The sequence below is a fragment of the Rattus norvegicus genome, chromosome 10, assembly GCF_021556685.1.
Source record: "Rattus norvegicus strain SHRSP/BbbUtx chromosome 10, alternate assembly SHRSP_T2T, whole genome shotgun sequence".
NCBI classification, from domain to species: Eukaryota; Metazoa; Chordata; class Mammalia; order Rodentia; family Muridae; genus Rattus; species Rattus norvegicus.
The window spans coordinates 110,101,880-110,121,458 of NC_141543.1; the positions used below are offsets into that span (position 1 = coordinate 110,101,880).

Consider the following 19,579-nt stretch of genomic DNA (forward strand, 5'->3'; position numbering starts at 1 on the left):
CCTCTTCTTCCTCCTCCTCCCTATTCTTCCTCCCCTTCCTCCTCTCCCTCCCTATTCCTCTTCTTCCTCCTCCTCCCTATACCTCCTCTTCTTCCTCCTCCCTATTCCTCCTCTTCCCCTCCTCCTCTCCCTATTCCTCCTCCTCCCTCTTTTTCCTCCTCCCCCTCCTCCTCTTCCCCTCCTCCTCTCCCTATTCCTCCTCCTCCCTCTTTTTCCTCCTCCCCCTCCTCCTCTCCCTATTCCTCCTCTTCCTCTCTCTCCCTCTCCTCTCACTGAAGATTCCCACCCATCTCATTCTCCATAGTAGTGAGGTCCAGAGGCCACGTTACCCATTGTTACCAGACATCCTGGTGTTCAAAACAGGCAAGTGGTTCATGGATGGAGATGTTGGAGGGGCTGGGGAGAGGTGGGTGTGGCATGCAGGGGTGGAGAGAACACAGCACCCCGGATAGCCAGGGAGAAGAGCAGAATAAAACAGGAGGACCAAGGGTGTAGAAGGAGAGGGGGAGGGAGGGAGGGGCCTGTCAGCGGCCTGGCAGACGCCAGGGAGATCAATTCCCCAGTAAATATTTGATGAGAAACTTCAGTAACTGACGAGGCTTCACAGCTCTTCTCCCTACCCCTCCTGGGTGGCTTTGGCAGTGAATCACTTCGGCTGCCGGGGGTGGGGAGCTGGGCATCTTCTTAAAGCCTTAGAGTAAGAGTAGGTAGCTGGGTCTGAGGGCCACTGGGGACCACAGCCATCTTCAGCATGAGGAGGTGGAAGTGTTTAGCAGGGAGGTCTCACCCAGGCAGGGCTCACACAGTTCTATCCATTTATTCTGCATCCCCTGGCCCAGGATACCACAGTGATCTGCTGCAGATGGTTAAGACCTTGTGCTCAGAGGTCACCAGAGCCACCTGGTGGCTTAGAGGTTCAGGCAGACATTACTGCATCTCCCAGGACCTCAACTCTGTCATCACCATGCCCTCGAGGGTTCTTCCTCCTGGATGGGCAGCGGCCTGTACCTCAGTCTGCTCAGCTGTGAAGTAGGAAACAGTTGTCTACCACGTGTGTGGATTAGATGAGGCCACACGCAAACGTCCACATTCTTTTTTTTTTTAAAGATTTATTTATTTATTATATATAGGTATACTGTAGCTGTCTTCAGATACATCAGAAGAGGGCATCTGATCTCTTTACAGATGGTTGAGCCACCATGTGGTTGCTGGGAGTTGAACTCATGACCTCTGGAAGAGCAGTCGGGTGCTCTTAACCGCTGAGCCATCTCTCCAGCCCCAAACGTCCACATTCTTACCAGAATCCCAAACGCCTCCCATGGCTGTATGACTTGGTTTCTTCGTAACAAACCGTTGGATCTGCTGCTTTGCAAGTCTTCCCATCCTGGGATACAGCCCTCTCCCTTCCTTGGAGAGTTCAGCCTGAACCCAAGGATTCAGTGACAGTGACTGCTCTCCTAGTCCACAGTCTCCAACTCTAACGCTGCCACCAGGAATCCGGAATCCATCTCTTAGGCCAACTCAGTGCTCCCATTTGCTGTGACCCTTCTGACTTCCTGCTTCTGTTCCAGCCCCTACCGTCTGTCCCCTGTGGTTAACTCCACAGGTCCCCAAGTCCTCAGAGTACCCCAAATCTCTGCCTTTGCCTCCCGTGTCTCTCCTCTGGATTGTTTTGCTCAAATGTCCCACTGCTCCATGCCTATCCAGCTCTTGGCTCTTCCTCCTGTGGGGATGCACTTTCCTCAGACCCCTCAGGTGCTCTCAGGTCCTGTGGTCTCACTGAGTCTTTGTAAACAGGGTCCTCGGCTTGCCACTCACCATTCCTGACCGGCCAGCACTCTCCTCAGTCTGCAAACTGCACCCACATGTTTATTTAGCCCCACCCACACCCCGGCTATCTCTTTTCCCATTGGATGTAACATGGTCTCAGGGGAGCAGGCTCATGCCTGCCTGGCTATGTGACCCTCCAATGTCAGAGTTCCACGTGCCAGAGTCTCCAGGGAGACAAAGAGGTGCCATCGAGGAAAGAGCTGATGTGTAAGTGGATGAAGGCGGCCGTTTGTGCTCACTCACTGACTTAGCCCTTGGAAGCACGCTACAGGGCAGGAAGCTCGGGAGGCTTGCCTTCAAGGGGCTCAGGTTTTGGGTGAGCGTCCCTGGGAGCCTCCCACACCCACTCTGTAGCACCAGCCCAGTCCACTACCCGCGTCCCCCACGGCAGGTACCACAGCTGACACTTTTGCAGATGGATCAAAGTGCACAAGGTACAGACAGAACGGAGGAAGCACAGAGCAGGAACCATGTCAGAGACCCGTCAGCCGCATGGTTCCGAAGACGGGGTGGAAGGCTGGCAGGAGTCTGCAGGCGAAGAGGGGCAGCCTGCTGTGGTGGTTCCGATTTGTTTCAGCCAGCCAGGAGCATCTTGAATAGCTCTGGGTGAGCAAGCTCACCTCACTGGCTGAAAACTGGCCACATTGCAGGACTCCCAAGGGCTGGGGTTGGTCCAGGAAAGAGGGTGTACCAGGTCGGGCATTTATCAGCTCATTTAGGATTGACTCCCTCAGCTCGTACCACAGCACAGCCCAACCATGGTGTCTGCAACACTTGGGCTTGATGTTGTGATGTTTTAATAAAAATTAAAAAAAAATTATTGTGGGTGCATGAAACGTGGGTGGGTGTGCATGCCCGTGGCGTGTGTGCTGGGGGTGGGGTCAGTTCTCTCCTCACACCTTTCTGTGGACCCGGGTCATCAGGCATCATGACAAGGACCGTTTACTCCCTGAGCCTTCTTGTCTACCTTCAATGGTGTGATACCAGCAGCATTTGGGGGAATGGGGGAGTCCTCCTTGAAGCCCCTATTACAGGGGCTGAGTCTGTGCCCTTGGAGGGGTCTCTGGTCCAGGGCTATACTGTTCCAGACATTATGGTGAGGGTTGGATGGTGGCAGTGGTGGTGGGGTCTCCCGGGAGCCTGCTCCATCCCCTGGCAGGAAGGAGGCAGAGGTTGGGCTGCACGATCGATGCCACTCCTTGTATCTGCCTACACAGACCCTGCCCTCCTTTTCTGCCCATGCTCCGGCAGGTACAGGTGGAACAGCCTGTCCTCTGGTTTTCAGGGGGCAACAGGGCAGTGAGTCTGGGTGAGCTATTTTCTCCCCTGACTTCCTCTGGGTAGCTGTCTTGGGCTGTCTCTGTCTTTGATCAAGGACCTAGCCTCCTCTCCCAGAATCCCCCAATCTTAGTCATCCCCTTCCTGGTTCTAGTCCTTGCTTCTACCTCTTGCTGTCAGTCCTAGGCCCCTGTACTGTCCTTGTGTTCCTTCCGCTCGCCCCTAGACTCACCAGGGAGTGGGCGACCTGCATCCTGCGCCAGGGTTGTGGGTCCCATCAACGCAATGGAATGTGAAGGCTCCTCTTGCTTTGAGGTGGGCGGACCTTGTGGCTAACTGCTAATCCTGGAAGCCTGGCTTGGGCGCTTGCATTTGGATGGCCTATGCCTTTGAATCTGGATCCCATGCCGTAGAACAGGACAGTGACTTGTCCCCCATAAGCCCAGAGCAGAGCGGGAAGGCCCTTTCACCTGCAGGCTCTGTAGCCTGTGGGGTCTGTTTGCACTGCTGGCTCAGTGTCCTCAGCCTGTGTCCTGCAGTCTGCACGTGGGGTGCCAGGCGAGGGAAGGTGCTCTGGGTGTAGGCTGACGGGGCGGACAGAAAGTTGGATGTGTGACAGCGGCTGGAGCCGCTCCCCGAACGGCCTGGCCACTTGCCCTGTACAGTCCTTGCTGGCTCTCTCGGCTCTCAGGCCCTCCAGGACAATTAAGATAATTGCTCTCGGACTCCTCACCCCTGGAGGGAGGGTGCCGCCTGCCCAAAGTAAGGTGGCCATGCTGTTTGGAGGCGGGGCAAGTGGACACTAGGCCATTTGTTCCCACTCCTGGTGGTAGAGAGGAAGGCAGCACTGGGGAGCCACAGCCTCATCACCAAACAGCTACACAGGCCATTGTCGTGTGGTACCCATGTCCCTGAGATGGGTCCCTATTGTACGTGTGTGCCTGCACAAGCATGGAGCCTTGTAGCCACCTGGCACTCAGTTAATCCTCATGGTGGCTTGAAGGAGTGGACACTGGGGCCAGCGGCTGGCTATGTGGTCGGAGAGCAAAGGAGAACCTCATTTCCAGCCCCTCCCTGTCATACCGGGGAATGACAAGATGTCAACTTCGAAAACCTTGGAGAGAGGCCAGGGTAGAGCGGCCTCCCCAAGGGCAGGTGCTGCCTGCCCCATGACACAACGGGAGGTGCCTGCTCTGAACTTCCTGCCTAGACCTTTGCAGAACTCAGGGTCTGCGAGGCAGGCTGGCTGCCCTTGAGGCTAACTGCCAGCAGGCTGGTGGTCTGGGATCTGATGCGGAGTGACCTAGGAGATGCACAGCTGAGCATGCCTGTGAGGGTGTTTCCATGGATACGGAAGGACCCACCCTGGATGCGGGGGACACCTTCCCTTAGGCTGGGGTCCTGAACTGAATCTGGAGAGAGCAGGCTAAGCATGGACGTTCAGCCCCCTCTGCTTCCTGAACGTGGATGCCATGTGACCCACCCAGTACCTCATGTTCTTGCCTCCCTTCCTCCCCGATCCATGGAGACAGATCGTCACCACAACAAACTGAGCCCTCAGCTGGGAAAGCCAGAACAAACCCATCTAGCCTCAGGTTGACTTCTTGTCAGCCATTTTGCCAGGGTAACAGGAAAATTAACTGACGCTAGTGACCTCAGCTTTCTGATCTCCCACCTTGGAAGCAGGGATGACCCTGCTCCCAGCCCCCTGACCTCAACTCCACACAAAGGCTCACTCACGTGGGGCTGGGCCCACCTCTCTGGACACCAGGTGTTTCTGCATCAGTGTCTCTGGCTACAGTTGAGCAAAGAAAATATTTCTTCAGCTTCCAAAGGTGATAGCAGGAGACCCAGCCCAGCCTGTCAGCACCAGTGAGGAGGCTTGTCACACCACTCAAACAGCTGAAATCTTCTTCCTAGACACTTGTGCCAGACATCTGGGTCTATGCATAGGCCACCAACTTGTCCTCTGTAGGCCAACCCTCTGAAGAGCAGAAGAATCTAGCACAGTATTGACCATCCTAGTTGTTTCTAGCAGACCCAGAAGTTGAATATCGCCCCCTAGTGCCTCGGTGAAGAATTGCAGGTAAATGGGACCTGCTGGGCAGGCATCTTGTCCAGGATTTCTATCCACACCTGGCATCTCCAGAATGTGGTGGTAGTGCCAACGCTGGGCACCGTCTCTTGCTCTGCACTGAGACCATGTCTCTTCTTGTTGCCCACCTGTAGAAGGGAAGGGTCACAGATGTAGTCCGTGTGTTTTCAGTGGTCCTGGTTAGGAGCAGACGTCCCAGTAAGATGCCTGGCAGCCACTGGCCACCATCCCCAGTAAACCCACATCAGCGATCTCCCTGTGTTCCTGCTGCCACACTGCGGGGTTGACATGGTTCTGGAGAATCCATGTGATCACAGGGCCCCAGGAGGATCAGCAAGATGGGTCGGGATACACACACAACATGGAGGGTAGGGTAAGCCCGGCTGCTAGGGGACTTGAATCCTCCTGTCCATAGGTCCCAGAAAAGGGTCTGAGCTCATCTATCTACTTCTCGCAGTTGCTGAGTGCTGCAGGGTTGGCAGCCTTTGGAGCTGTACCAACCAGACAGGGAGTGGTGGGGTGAAGCTGCTCACCAAATACCTTCCACACTCTCAGTTGGTGCCAGGACCCAGGTGCCTGGAGAGCAGCAGTAAACTGAGGTTTGGCCTCAGGCATCTGTCACCCGGGCATATTCTCAGCAAATATGAACTAACTGGAGCTGTACCACCCAGCTGTGGAGCTAACCAATAACCTCCCTTCAGGGGCGGAGGCTGGAGGAAGTGGTAGATTCCTAAACACCGGGGACTTCCTGTGTGGCTCTGTGACAGCAGGGTGCTTCTGCGTCTGCACTGAGCATCCCCGTGGTAGCTCGTGCAAGGGTTGCCTGTAGGGCAGATGGGGTGTGTGTGCTTTCTCGTGGATGTGGAAATGAACAGCATTTAAATGATGGGGGTTGGGGGGACTGCAGAAGAGCCAGCAGTGTGTGCCAGGGGTCCTGTGCATCCAGAGCTCAGCTCGGCCTGCAGCTGGAAGTGACTGGCAGAAGGGAGAGGCAGGAGGCCAATGGGGCCACAGCCTGCTCTCTCTCCTAGGTTCCTGCCTTCTGCCTCAGTTGCTTCCTCTGCGCAGATACAGGTCACCTCCATGGTTCCTAGTCAGGGTTGGTTACTTTTGTCAACTTGATATTAACCAGTCACTGGGGAAGAGGGACCCTCACCCGATGGGTTACATCATGTCCACCAGGCTGCCCTGCAGGCCTACACGGCATGTACGTGGGGTGCTTCCTTTTTCTTGTTTTGCATCCTCTTAACTGCTGACTGGTGTGGGAAGGCCTAGCCACTTCTGAGCAGGTGGCCCAGAACTTTAGAAGAAAGCAGATAGAACTGCTCCAGATTCCTGCTAAGTTCCTGCCTCGGCTTCCCTCGGTGATGGCTAAAGCAACCAGAACATGGGTCTTGACTCCATGTTCCAAGTCTCAGGTGGCACTGAATGAAAGGAGATGGGAGAGGGAGCTCGTGAGTGGGGGAGGGGACACCTGCCCCACCCTTCCACCCAGCTCCTCCTGGTTGTCACTTTCTACAGTAAACAAGCCATCAGAGCCTACACAGACCTCTTTTTCTAGTGTGCAGGTGGCACCCCGAGAAGCTGGGTGCGCAGGTGACCTGCAGGTGACCATGCCAAGGCCGAGAACTGTTAGCATCAGCCCTGTCTAGTCCCAAGGCACCGGAACTAAAATTCCAGAGTCACTGCCATCTCCATGTAAGGGTCTAAGGGGTCAAGGACTTTTTCTGGCCTGAGCCCCAGAATGTTCTAGAGCCTCAGATGTGGAGGATGGAGCTCTGGACCAGGAGTCTGTGAGCTCAAGGCCTTGTGTTTCTGTCAGACTTGGGCACATAGGAGGTGCTCAGGTCCTGCTGCTGCTGCTGCTGCTGCTGCTGCTGCTGCTGCTGCTGCTGCTGCTGCAATATGGTGGCAGCCGGGGTTCCAATCATGGCTGCCTTTAGTCATAGAGCAATACTTTTACGCAGCATTTCCTACATTAGTGAAGACATTCAGAGTAGGCAGGGGGTGCTTGCCCGAGCACACCCAGCCAATATGGCCAATGTAGGATTTTATTACAGGAATTCACTGTGTAGCCCTGGCTGTCTCGGAACTCTGTAGATGAGCTGGCCTTGAACTTAAGAGATCCGCCAGCCTCTGCCTCCCCAGTGCTGGGATTAAGGTGTACACCATTACCACCCAACTCAACCTAGCAGGCCTGCTTGACTCTCCCACCTGACTCTACCTGCTAGGTGTGGGCTACTGTTCAAATGAGAATAGGGTGTTACACCCTCTGCCCTAGTGGCCTCAGGGTTCCTGCTAGGTGCATGTCCTGGTCCAGAATCACTACCGGGGATTCCTTGTACCAGGAAGGCAGTGCTGAGAAACACTGGACGTAGCCTCAGGGGACATCACTATTGTGCAGGGTCTGCCCATTTCCCTGCGAGAAACTCTAGGGTTGACTGTCGTGGACCTCATATAGGTGACCAGGCCCCAAGCCCAGAGTCACTCAGCAGATTAATTTGCCACATGTCCCAGGTCTTGCCACTTGTTGCCAGCAAGGAGTCCTGGAGGCTGGGTTCCACTGTGGGGTGGGTGATAGGCTGAGTCACTCACTGGGTGGGCGATGGGTTGAGTACTCTAACTGGGTGCATGATGGGCTTAGTACTCTCATTGGGTGGATGATAGGCTTAGTCACTCACTGGGTGGGTGATGGGCTGAGTACTTTCACTGGGTGGGTGATGAGCTGAGTACTCTCACTAGGTGGGTGATGGGCTGAGTACTCTCACTAGGTGGGTGATGGGCTGAGTACTCTCACCAGGTGGGTGATGGACTGAGTCACTCACTAGGAGGGTGATGGGCTGAGTCACTCATTGGGTGGGTGATGGGCTGAGTACTCTCACTGAGTGGGTGATGGACTGAGTCACTCACTAGGAGGGTGATGGGCTGAGTCACTCACTGGGTGGGTGAAGGGCTAAGTACTCTCACTAGATGGTTGATGGGTCTTCTAGCACCTTCTAGCATATGGAGACCACAACCTTGCCTCCATAATACTGAGGCCTGTTTGTGGAGCCTGTTCACCAGGTCCCAGGGATGGCCCTGGGTTCCCACAGTGCCCACTCACATTTCTCTCCTGACACAGTTCCCTGCAGCATGCTGAGCACTCTGCCTTAGCCCAGGCTTGGCCCCTCTAGCCTTTGCCTCCCTGCTGAGGCTGGCCCTATTTGTGAGCCTTTGTGTCTTCCTTTCCTTGTCTGTACTGTGACAGGACCTGAGGTCCCGACAGAATAGGTTGTGTATGCAGGAGCAGAGAACCTATGGGGCAGCTTCTTCTATGTGTGCCACCTGTTTCATGGTACATGGCATGCTATCTATGTGCACGGTGTAGTCCACGTGCATGGCATGCTAAGTACATGGTGTAGTCTATGCGCACGGCATTCTAAGTGTACAATATGCTAAGTGCACGGTGTAGTCCATGTGCATGTTCCATTGGCCTTGGTGCACCGCATGCTGTGTGGGCTCTGTGTGCACTGTGAGTTCCCAGGGCTGTGTCCCACGAGCCCAGTGTATTCTGTGTGCACTGGGTTTCATGGGTATCTCAAGCTCACTGCTCATGCCATGGGCTCTGTGTGTCCCGTGCTCCTCGGGATAAGTGTGCCCTGCCTCTCTGACGTACACATGTTCCACGGCACTGTGTGCGCTGGGGCACAGAGCACGGGAGGTCTGCACTGCTTGGGAAAAGTCGTTTCCACTGTCTTTTCCTGGCTGCGTCTCACTCCCCTGTATGACCACAAGCATCCTGGGTGAGTGTGACCTCAGACCTCAGGGACTTCCCATCATGCCGCAGTCACCCCAGCTCTTACCCTCTTCACCTTCACTGGGCTGTAAACCCGGAGTGCCCACGACCATCCTGGCATGTCACAAATTGGTCCAGAAGCCACAGCCTTGTCTCAGTGTCCCCTCAGACCTTCTCTCTCTCTCTCTCTCTCTCTCTCTCTCTCTCTCTCTCTCCTAACTGTATCTCAATCTAATTGTTTCTCTACATAATCTCATGAATTTCACTCTGTAATTTAAGGCCATTTCCAGAGAGGACCGGCATGCTTCATAAGGTACCAAGGGGGTTCCAGGCATTAAGACACAGTAGGAACCGCTGGCCCTGTTGGAGCCCTTTGCCCGGCTACCGACAGATGCCCAGGATGAAGGCTAGCCCCAGAAGAATCCTACCCCGGTGCCGGCATCCCCTCAGCCCAGCCTCTTTCTGCTTAGGGATGGCGTAGATCTCAAACTGCAAAGCCCCAGGCCGAGGGAAGGATCTTCGCACGATTAGGCTGTAATTCCTTCCGAGCTCACGGCATACCAATCACACGGAACGGAGCACTATAAATCTCCTCTCCCCCGGCCTCACCGCCTTGCCTGGGGAAATGAGCTGGGAGCCAGGAGCCGGGAGCTGGGAGCCATCCCACTGATGGCTGCTGGGAAGGTGGTGTCTGGAACACACGGGGACAGGGTTTACCCTTGACTGCCAACCGAGCCATTGGGGATAAACCGTGCTCCTCCTTTGGGGCCCTGTGGAGTGTGAGGCCACCGGGCTGGGTTGAGGATTGAGCCTGTGGCGGGGGGGACCTCTGTGGGGCAGATGGTGGGTAGCCAGATGCTGTGCTTGGGGCCGGTGAGGGAACCTGGTAAGGGAACTCAGTGAGCTGGGCCGGTCCCTAGCATCATAGGTAGACACCCGCATCCCTTTCCTGCACGTTTCTCAGCAGTACTGCAGGCTTCTGACCTATGTCTTTGTGTGTGCTTACCTACAGGTACTGCCGCATGAAGGGGTGCCAGACACTGAGCAGCTTCTCCCTGGGGACAGGCAGGGTATGGCCAACAGGAAATGCTGTCTGTTGCTGGTCTGATAGGTAAAGCTCCCAGCAATGCTGGAGTTAGTAGGCACAGACTTGGGAGAGGGGAGGAGGACTGGGCCCTCTCCTCCTGTTCCCCAAGAGAGCACTTGGGACTATGGCTATCCACTCACCTCCAGGAGGTACCGGATTTAATCGGTACCCACTGGCTTTCCCTCAAGAGGGACAACAAAGGAGAAGGAAGAGGAGGAGGGCAGGAGGCAGCCAAGAAGGTCCCAGCTTGTTGGTGACAGAACACTCCTGACTCCAAGAGCTAAGACAGGTCCTGGGGAGGGCATGGCCCCTACCCAGACATGACACCCTCTTCACCACGGTGGGCCAGAGTGCTGGTTCCACAGGAGCCCTGTGCCCTGCTCCCATTGACTTCCCACTGCTGCTCAAGATGGGGTTTACCCCCAATTCACACACAGGTTCAGTGATGCTCCCAGGGGTTCCACTCCTGACCTGAACCACATGGTCACATGGTGAAGGGGCCAAGGCTAGTTAGTGCCCGGGGCCTGAGGGAGCCCCACAGGGCTCCTTTGCCTTCAGAGGCATGGCTGACCTACAGGTGAGCCAGGGCCTGATAGCAGCCCAGGGAACCGGAGCCATGCCATGCCCAGAGTAGAGAGACACCCGTGGACTGCCAAGGCAGGAAGCCAGAGGTGTATGTAGACCTATTGGAGGTAGAAGAATGCAAAACCAGAAGGGAGGTGTCCCCAAGGAGGCCCCAGCCCAGCGGTCCCCCATACCCGTCACTGCAGCTCCCACAGGTCTCCAGCTGCACCTCAGGTCACTCAGCCGAGCACGGTTTGCTGAGGCCGGCCCTGTCACAGAGACACAAACTGCACAGACTCTCCAGGCCTCCCCGACATTCTGGAGGCCATCCAGCACCTCCTCTAGGAAGCCCTCCAAGCTCTCCCTCCTTGCTGTCGTCTCTACCTTGCCTACTTTCTTCCTTGCTCCAGGCTTGCCAGGAAGGTGCAAGCCAGAGCGAGCATTGGTAGACGGACCAGGGACATCAAGCCTGACTCAGGTTTGAGGGGGTGACAAGAATGTCATTGAGCCAAAGCTCCCTCCCCAGAGGGGCAAGTTAGAGGACGAAGTGAAGGTTCAGCTGTGAAAAGGCTCCACGTGACAGGGCACAGAAAACCACCACGCCTCTGGGGCATGGTCTCTCAAGGTCCCCTGGCAGCTTGCTCTATGCCTCAGGATGAACTGTCTTCCGGGCACAGAGGCACCTCATAGCTGTAGCCTGCAGGTCCGTTTGAGAATATTAGCATTATTAATTACCCGAGGTCTTCATTTACCAAACGGAGCAGGCAATTAGCATGGTGCCCAGGACATGACGTTGGGTGGAGGCAGTGCCGGGTACCGGCAGGAGGTTGAGCAAGTGGGACCTACCTAGGAAACAGCCCACAGTTTGCACCGCAGCGCCAGGTCCCTCCCACGGTGCCCTCGGGCTCTCAGCATCCCCCTTCTAGCTATTGTGGGCTGTGGAAGGACACAGAAACAACCATTTGCTTAATGTAATTAGGAATGGAAATCTCCCTGCAACGAAAATTATGTAATGCATCCCACAGCTGAACACCCACCCGCTGGATTGTGGTGTGAGAAGCTGGGGTCTGTGTGTCCTTTGGGATAATACCTTTAACGGGGTCTTCTTCCTGGGGTGAGCAGAGTTGGGGCAGTGTCTCTGGGAGCAGGGGAGGACACTTACGGACTTAGAAATGTCTACCGTTTCAGCTACACGCCTGGGACACTGCTGGGACACGGGACATTCTCCCTTATGTGACGAGTTTAGATTCTGCTCCCCAAGATCGAGTCTGAAGACCAGATGCACCCCTTGAAAAGCTCCCAGAAATGCAGACTTGCAAGAGTCAGAGCTACACACACTCCACCAGACCCAGGACCACAGATAGACAAGATGCTGTGGTCGCAAGCCACACTCATCCAACGCAGGACCTGGACCTCAGACTCAGCCGAGACCACTCTGAGCTGACAGGGAGGATCTTTCATGTGGGGTGAAAGAAAGGGTATGCTCCCCCTTGGCCTGAGAACATTTCTGAACACTGGGTGAGAGCGGCTATGGGTGGACACTCCCATCTCCAGAGCAGAGCACCAGCCGCCCCCACCAAGGCTCGCACAAATGCAGGACATGCTTTTGAGTCCACTGGGGAGAGCTGGTGGGTCATGATAGGAAGTTGACCCCAACTGATCCTGTGGACAGTGAGGGTCTGGAGGAGAGAGGAGCTGTGAATAGATGAGTGGCTTCCTGGTCTAGCAGTTGGGTCTCTGGAGAGGAACCAATTCCTCCTCTGGCCTGTATCCCATAGGCAAACTCTGCCTACTGTTCAGCTCACGCTATCTGGGGAGACTGAGGCAGCATGTGGCCACAGCAGTGTTCAGCTTAGGGCTGAACGAGATAAGGGTGGGGCCTTTATGGAAGGAGCCAGGGTCATCCCAGGGGCTCCAAGCCATAGCTGTCCATCTTGAACTGGGAGCCCTGCTTTGAGTCTCCAAGGCTCAGGGCTCAGAGGCACCTACCCAATGGGCCAGAACCTGTCCCCAACAGGGCAGGGCTTCCAGTAGGCGTCTGGGCAGAGGCTTTCTCTAGGTACTCTCCAAGACAGCAGGAACCGGGGTGCGTGCCAGGGTCACAGCCCCTTTCAACTCCACACTGGTGCTCTGTGGGGCTCTTCTCTGCCAGCTCCCTTAGTTGTTGGGAGATTATCCTCACACACCTACCTCTGACTTCCTTCTCTCCCTTCTCTCGCACCCAATGTTCCTGCCCTTCTCCCCACGACCAAGGGTACAGGATACATAGCTAGAGATGCTGGGGCTGGGGTGCGCAGCCTTGGAGGCCACCCGACCTCCTGGCTTGGACAACCTGCTTGGACCTGACAGCTTCCAGACAGAGACACGCTTCTGTGCCTGGTGTCACACCCAGTCCCTCTTTGGTCTGGGTCCCTTTGCCCCTGCTTCAAATGGCTACTAGTCGAGGTGGAGGCTGTCTCCCAGTCCTGCAAACTCAGATGTGTTCTGTGTAAGTGGCCCATCCCCTGGGATCTGCCCGCCGTGGGTTTCTGCTGCCCCGAGCCAAGGCTGAGTTTCTGCCCATCTTGCTCTCCTCAGCATGAGCCTGGCAGTCCTGCAGTGTATGGACAGTTGGCACTGCCACCCTCCGCTGGCTCCCTGCGGGCTTCTGAGAGGGTCACGGGGTCACCCCATCCCAGGTTGAGAGCTGACTGGAACCTCGGCTGAGAGGAGATTGGAAATCAGTCATGACAACTTCGTGGACAGTGGCTGGCACACGAGAGGGTAGAGGGCAGGAAGAGGCCCCATGCTGAGAAGACACAATCCCTCCTTGGTCAGGGCAGGACCTGTGCTGAAGACATGGCTGCTTTATGTTACGAACCTCCCAGGCACTCAGGACCTGGCCCATCTTGTCTAAGCTCTGTTCACAGGGAGGCAGCTTGGCTGGGGGGAGGGGGAAGAGAAGGTTCCCCGGGAAACACTGGGATCCTGCTCCACCTCCCATGGGGCAGTGCCGCAAGCCAGGGACCCCACAGATTCTGCAACAGTAGCCCACCCTAGGTCTGTCACCTCCAATAGTCCCCAAGTAGGCAGGTGGAGCAGAGACCCCGGGGACCTGGCTCTGTCAGCTCTCATCTGGACCAGCTCTGTCCTGTGAACTGGGCCAGCGATTCCCAGGAGACAGGAGACAGCTGCCGTAGGAAAGGCCTGTGCCTTCATGTCCTGGAACCGAGTGGATGATCCTCCCCACGGGCACCGTCTGAGTCTGCAGAGACCCTCTGTGTCCGCATCCACGTGTTGAGGGCTTAGGGTGCTAAGGCGGTGGAAAGTGGGGCCTAGTCAGAGGAAGTAAGGTCATAGGGGTGGGCTGGGGGCTTATTCCCTCTCTCTTTGTTACCTGGATGCCGCGAGTGAAAAGCTCTACCCTGATACCAGCTCCCCAACATGACGTCCTGCCTCATTACAGGCTCCCCAAACAACCCCTGAAGCCAAGAGCAAAAACAAACATGTGCCCCTTAAAGCTGTTTGTCTCAGGTGTTTGTCAGAGTGACAGAAAGCACACACTGATAAACAAGGGCCTTCCCTGGAGACTCAGGAGTAGACTCAGTCATGCGCCTCCAAGCTATGCAACACCAGAGAGGGGCCTGTGCTCTGCTATGAACCTGGTGAGGGCCCGCACAAGGCTCCGTGTTAGATCTACACTTGGCCTCTACACACTACACACTTCCTGAATCCTCAGGGGAGAGGAGGGGAGGACCCTAGTAGCCCTCACATTACACATGCACACACACAAACTCACATGCACACGCACACACACACAAACACTCACAGACACATATGCAGGCACATATACACCATGCATCCATGCATGCATGCATGCACACACATGCATGCACACGCATGCACACGCACACACACACACTCACACGCACATACATGCACATACACACAAACATTCACTCACAGACACATATGCAGGCACATACACACCATGCATGCATGCACGCACACACACACACGCAGGCATGCACACGCACACTCACACGCATGCACACTTCCTTCTCCGAACACACTTCAGTGCACCCGCATACAGGCTCTTTGCCTGTCCACTACCCAGCAACTTCTAGGTCACAGCTGGCCTAGGCACCTCCTTGCCTCACAGCCGAGCCGCAGGCGTCTGGGCCCCCAGCACAGGAGGTGTGGAAGGAGGCGACAGCTCCTTCCCTGCAGGCGCCTGGCGTGTGGAAGAGGCAAGTGTGGATCTAATCTTCAGCTGATTAAATGTCCCTCATTAATGAGTTTCTTTAATTAATGAAGTTTTGGGGCCTGCTCCACTTGCTTTATCCCAGCCACAGTGCCTCCTCAGCACAAAGCGGGGCCATTTCCTCCCGGGTAATTGAGGGAGCCGCGCGGCTGTTCCTGCCGACACTGCACTTTGCTGACTGCGCCTGTCAACTCGGGGCTGACAACTCCATTTTTAAACATTTTCTCTCCAGAAGCCATGCGCACATGCGTGCTGGCACACACCGATGAGAGCACACCCCAGACATCCTTACGCATGCTTGTCTCGGCCACGCACCAGGAACATGTGTGCTTATGCCCAAGGGCAGGTCGTACTAAGAGCCTCTCTTCACACGTGAGCAGGCCCCGGCCACGATTGAGGGCCCGCACAGGCACAGGCCTCTCTGCTGAACCAACAAGTGTTAACAAGAGATTTACACACCCGTGGTAACTAACATGTCACCCTCACAGGGTACATGCATCTACACACGTGTGGTCACTATGTACACTGACTCCTGAGCACAGGTGTGTGCATCACGGCACACACACGTACACGCAATGTGAATTCTCCTAAACAGTCAGCCCTCAGCCTTGAACCCGCCTATATTCCCACCACGCCAGCCCAACTTGTGCACCCCACTGCAGCCACACATGTGCGTACCACGTGTGCGCACCCCTGAGGCCCCACGGACGTGCATGTACCAGCTCATACCCACTCCCACATGCACAACACACGTTAGTAGTCTTATGTTAATGCTATGTTAACACGGCAAACACAGTCCACCCTTAGGTCTGTATTCAGTTTCCCAGGGCAGTTCAGATACACTGTGCGGCGTCCTGACCCAGATACACAGCATTGTCTCAAGCTAGGGGACCACAAGTTACTGACATTAGCAGGCAGTACCAGAAGCAGAGCTTTCTGTAGAACCCCAACATTGTGGTGATTGGGACCCCCAATGGCCCTGCTTGCCATTGTCCTTATAGCCAGTGGGTGCCATCCTGCTGTGCCTGAGCACACACTCTCAGCTCCAGGCCTTGGAGGGATGTGTAGTCCTTTTGGTTGGTCACAAGGGGTTCGGAATTGAAAGCATGCCTTTTCTCCTGGGGACCAGGTGGGCACCAGAAGTCACAGCGGTGAGGCCAGGGAGGAGGACAAGCTACTGTCCAGCTGTCCTGCAGGTAGGGACATGGAGGGGAATCAGACTCTTTAGGACACGGATGGGCTCATCAGTACCAACAGGAAACAGAGCCCTCAGACGGGGCAGAAACAGGACCCAATGCTGGAAGATGCAGCTGTCTGAGGACATCCCTGTGACAGTGATGAGAGGAGGGCAGCCAGCTCATGGCTGTGTGGACTTTTCAGACTTTTTCACTGGTAAGGTGGGTCTCAGTATCCCCACGGTCCACTGGGGAAACTGAGACCAAGAGCAGGCAACCAAGTCTCAAAGCTCCGCCCACCCCAACCAAGCTTAGCCTGCTTCCCAGACCCCACCCCTCATTCCACGCTCCTTTCAGACTATGCCAGGTAAGAGTTCTGCCTCAGGCTCCTGACACCCACCAACTCCACCTTGTCAGAATCTTCCTGACCTTAGCACTTTCACAGACCCCTCCCCGCTCCCGAGTGGCACATGCAGCTGACACCCTCACTTCACAGTTGAGGAAGCTCAGCCTGTGAAGTCATGGAACTCCCCCCACAGCCTTGCAGCACAGCAGGACAGATAAGACCCCATCTCTGTGACTTTGGCAATTCCCTTCCTCCACTCTGAAGCAACAGGGGGACTGAAGGGGCCCATCTATGTCTCTAGATGCTGCCTGGGGACCAGACACAGACATGAGTACTGAGTAGCTACTGCATGGGGTGAGCGCCTACGGCACACAGGCCTTCTCCTCCATATTGCCTGTAAGCACACTGCAGTTCAGGAAACAGTACAGTCTTTGCTTTTGCAGACCAGGAAACCGAGGCTCAGAGAGATGACGGACTAGACTTCATCCCACAGGCCTTTCTCCCTGGAGCGGCACTTCTTAAGTCGTGTGCCACGGCACTCCAGGCTTCTGGGGGATTCTGGAGTATTCTAGAAACATATCCATGGCCAGGCTGGGGACAGGAACCTGGGTTCAGATCCCCAAAACCCACATAAAAGTGAGATGTAGCAGCATGATCCTGTAATGGGGAGTGGTGGACACAGGAGGGCCCTGGGGGGGACTTGCTACGCAGCCTTTCCAGACCAGTAAGTGAGACTCAGAGTCAGCAAGGGGCTGGTGGAGTGCAGAGGAAAGACAGCATGCACAGGTGCTCCCAGGAGTGAACACACCCTCATGTATAGATCCACGTGGGGACGAAGCAGCACACACACACACACACACACACACACACACACACACACACACACGTCATGTTCACAGCCAAACTTCCTGCAAAGTTGCATTGTGCTGCCACTGTCAACTCAAGATGTATAATCTTGCTGTAAAGAAGTGGGATTACGGGTTGGGGATTTAGCTCAGTGGTAGAGCACTTGCCTAGCAAGCGCAAGGCCCTGGGTTCGGTCCCCAGCTCCGAGGGAAAAAAAAAAGGATAAGAAGTGGGATTACTTATTTTTCCCCCTTTTTGGCCAAAGGCACAACAGACATCACCTTGGGGCAAGGGATGCCATGCTGGTGGGTAGGTTTGTCCCTTAAAGGGCACCTGGCTATGGCTGCATATGGTCCCTATTCTATTAGGCTGAAGGCCCTTGTCTTGCCTGGCAAAAAGGCCCAGGCCCTGACTGGCAATGACTCCTACAAAGAGCCAAGGGCCCTGCAGGACATAGCTGGGGACAGAGGCTCCAAGGAACTTTGGATTGCACGGTCAACACTTGGACACTAAACGCAGTGGCCATTCCCTGAGGACCGGTATAGATAAAGCTCTGTGCTAGAGGGGGCCAGTGGACAAAACTCAGTCTTTCTAGAATATTCCAGGAGAATGGGTCATTTTACTCCTTTGGTAAGTGCAGTCAGTGGAAACCAGACAAAGTAGGAAGTTGAGCCTGGAAGCTGAGTTTAGTTGAGCTCAGCTGGGCACCAGATGGGGAATTTCATCTACTCTGCCAGTTACCTGCAGAAGAAAGAAGGCAGCAGGAAGGTCAGTAGCAGAGTCCCTGACTAGACTCTGCAGGGGTCTGTCCTAGGCAGCTAACTCAGAAACTAACTACATCCCAAGAAACCAGGGCAAGATTTCTCGGTGAGGATGAACAGGGAGCCTGAAATCACATAGCAAATCAGCGGTGAGAGGTTATGTATGAGATATCGATGGACATTCAGGTGTCCCAAAGTCACAGCTAGAGTCAGGCTGCTCTGAGCCTGAGTCTTAAGTGGTTGAGGATTCCCCAGACAGAGGCCAGGGGTGAGGTGGTTTCTGAACAGGTAAATTACCCCCAGCCCCAGGCAGATTACAGACTGGATGTGACCAGACAGCAGGTATCTGGAAAGGGTGTTTTGATACCCATTCTGAATCCAGACACACCGGGGTTTAGAAGAACCAGTCTGGGCTCCCAGACCTCAAAGACCTTGGTGAGAGCTGAGCATTGACCTCCTGGGGCTTCCCAATACCTCTGAGTTTGTGGGATTAAGGAAGGAAAGTCGGGCTGATCTCACCCTATGATGCTCTTTGAAATATAATACAATCTGAATCAAGGGAAATTAAACACTGCCGCTTTTACCTGGGGCCACGCTAAAAAACGCACCCTCGCCATAAATAAAAATACGATTTGGCACCTTGACACATTGATTTAACAAACACCCCGTGCGCCTCATTTGTAATTACTCCCTTCCCCGCCTGGGCCGGCTTCAGGCCCACACTATATCATCCATCCCCGGTTGGGCAGTTGGCCCAGGAGCGCACAGGGACCAGCTGTGTGGAGAGGGCAGCCCTGTCCAGAGAGGCGTACGGGGCTTGAATGTGGCTCATTATGATTGAGATTAAACTGAAAAATCAATTTTTAATTGAATGTATTCTTTGAACAGGCCCCGCTGCCCATCGCTGCACACTAATGGAAGTTTCTACTCGGAGCTGCCCTGCCTTGCATGAAAGACCCTCCCCCGCTTCTGAGCCCAACAGGCCTGGCTTGCCCAGCACAGCGCCACCTCCTGGCCGGTAACGAAACTGCAAGCACTGGTGCTGTTGGAGACCCGCCGTCTTGACGTGTGGGTGGGAGGAGCTGGCCAATGAAGGAGCCGAGGGGATTCCTCCACTCTGCAAGCCACGTGTTCCCTTCTCTGTCCCACACTGTCCAGACCTTGGATTGAATGTTAACGAGGGAAGCCTGGGGCATTGTGGAAACTCGAGGCAAGAAGAGCCTGACCCCTCTGCTCTACCCATTCAAGGTAAATGGCGTCCACCTCCTAGGGCTGGATTCACAGCAGGAAGAACAAGATCCTTGATCTCTGTCTCTTTATTTATTTCTGGACCCAGGGCAAATGCTCTGCCACTAAGACCAACCCCTTGTCTTCTAACAGAAACAGCCAGGAAAGGAAGCTCAGTACCCAGCAGAAAGCTGGCTCCTATGTATCCCCGCAGGATACACGTTTCACCATCTGGGGATGGGCAGCCCACCATGCTTCTCCTTGCCACCAGGGTCTGCTGCCTCCTTAGCAATCCAGGATCCAGCCTCTCCTCTCACATCTGCTGGCTGGACAGGGGGCTGCACAGGTCAGA

The 19,579-nt window shown here is 55.2% G+C and overlaps 1 protein-coding gene and 1 long non-coding RNA gene across 51 annotated transcripts in view; one reads left to right on the forward strand and one right to left on the reverse strand.

Annotated features, from left to right (window-relative positions):
* The window catches only part of Rbfox3 (RNA binding fox-1 homolog 3), a 438,563-nt gene that overhangs the window by 26,106 nt on the left and 392,878 nt on the right, over window positions 1–19,579 (reverse strand).
* Window positions 9,991–19,301, forward strand: LOC148003205 (uncharacterized). The gene is made up of 3 exons (XR_015632319.1): window positions 9,991–10,089; window positions 11,818–12,107; window positions 18,889–19,301. It is a non-coding gene; the product is annotated as an uncharacterized LOC148003205 (long non-coding RNA).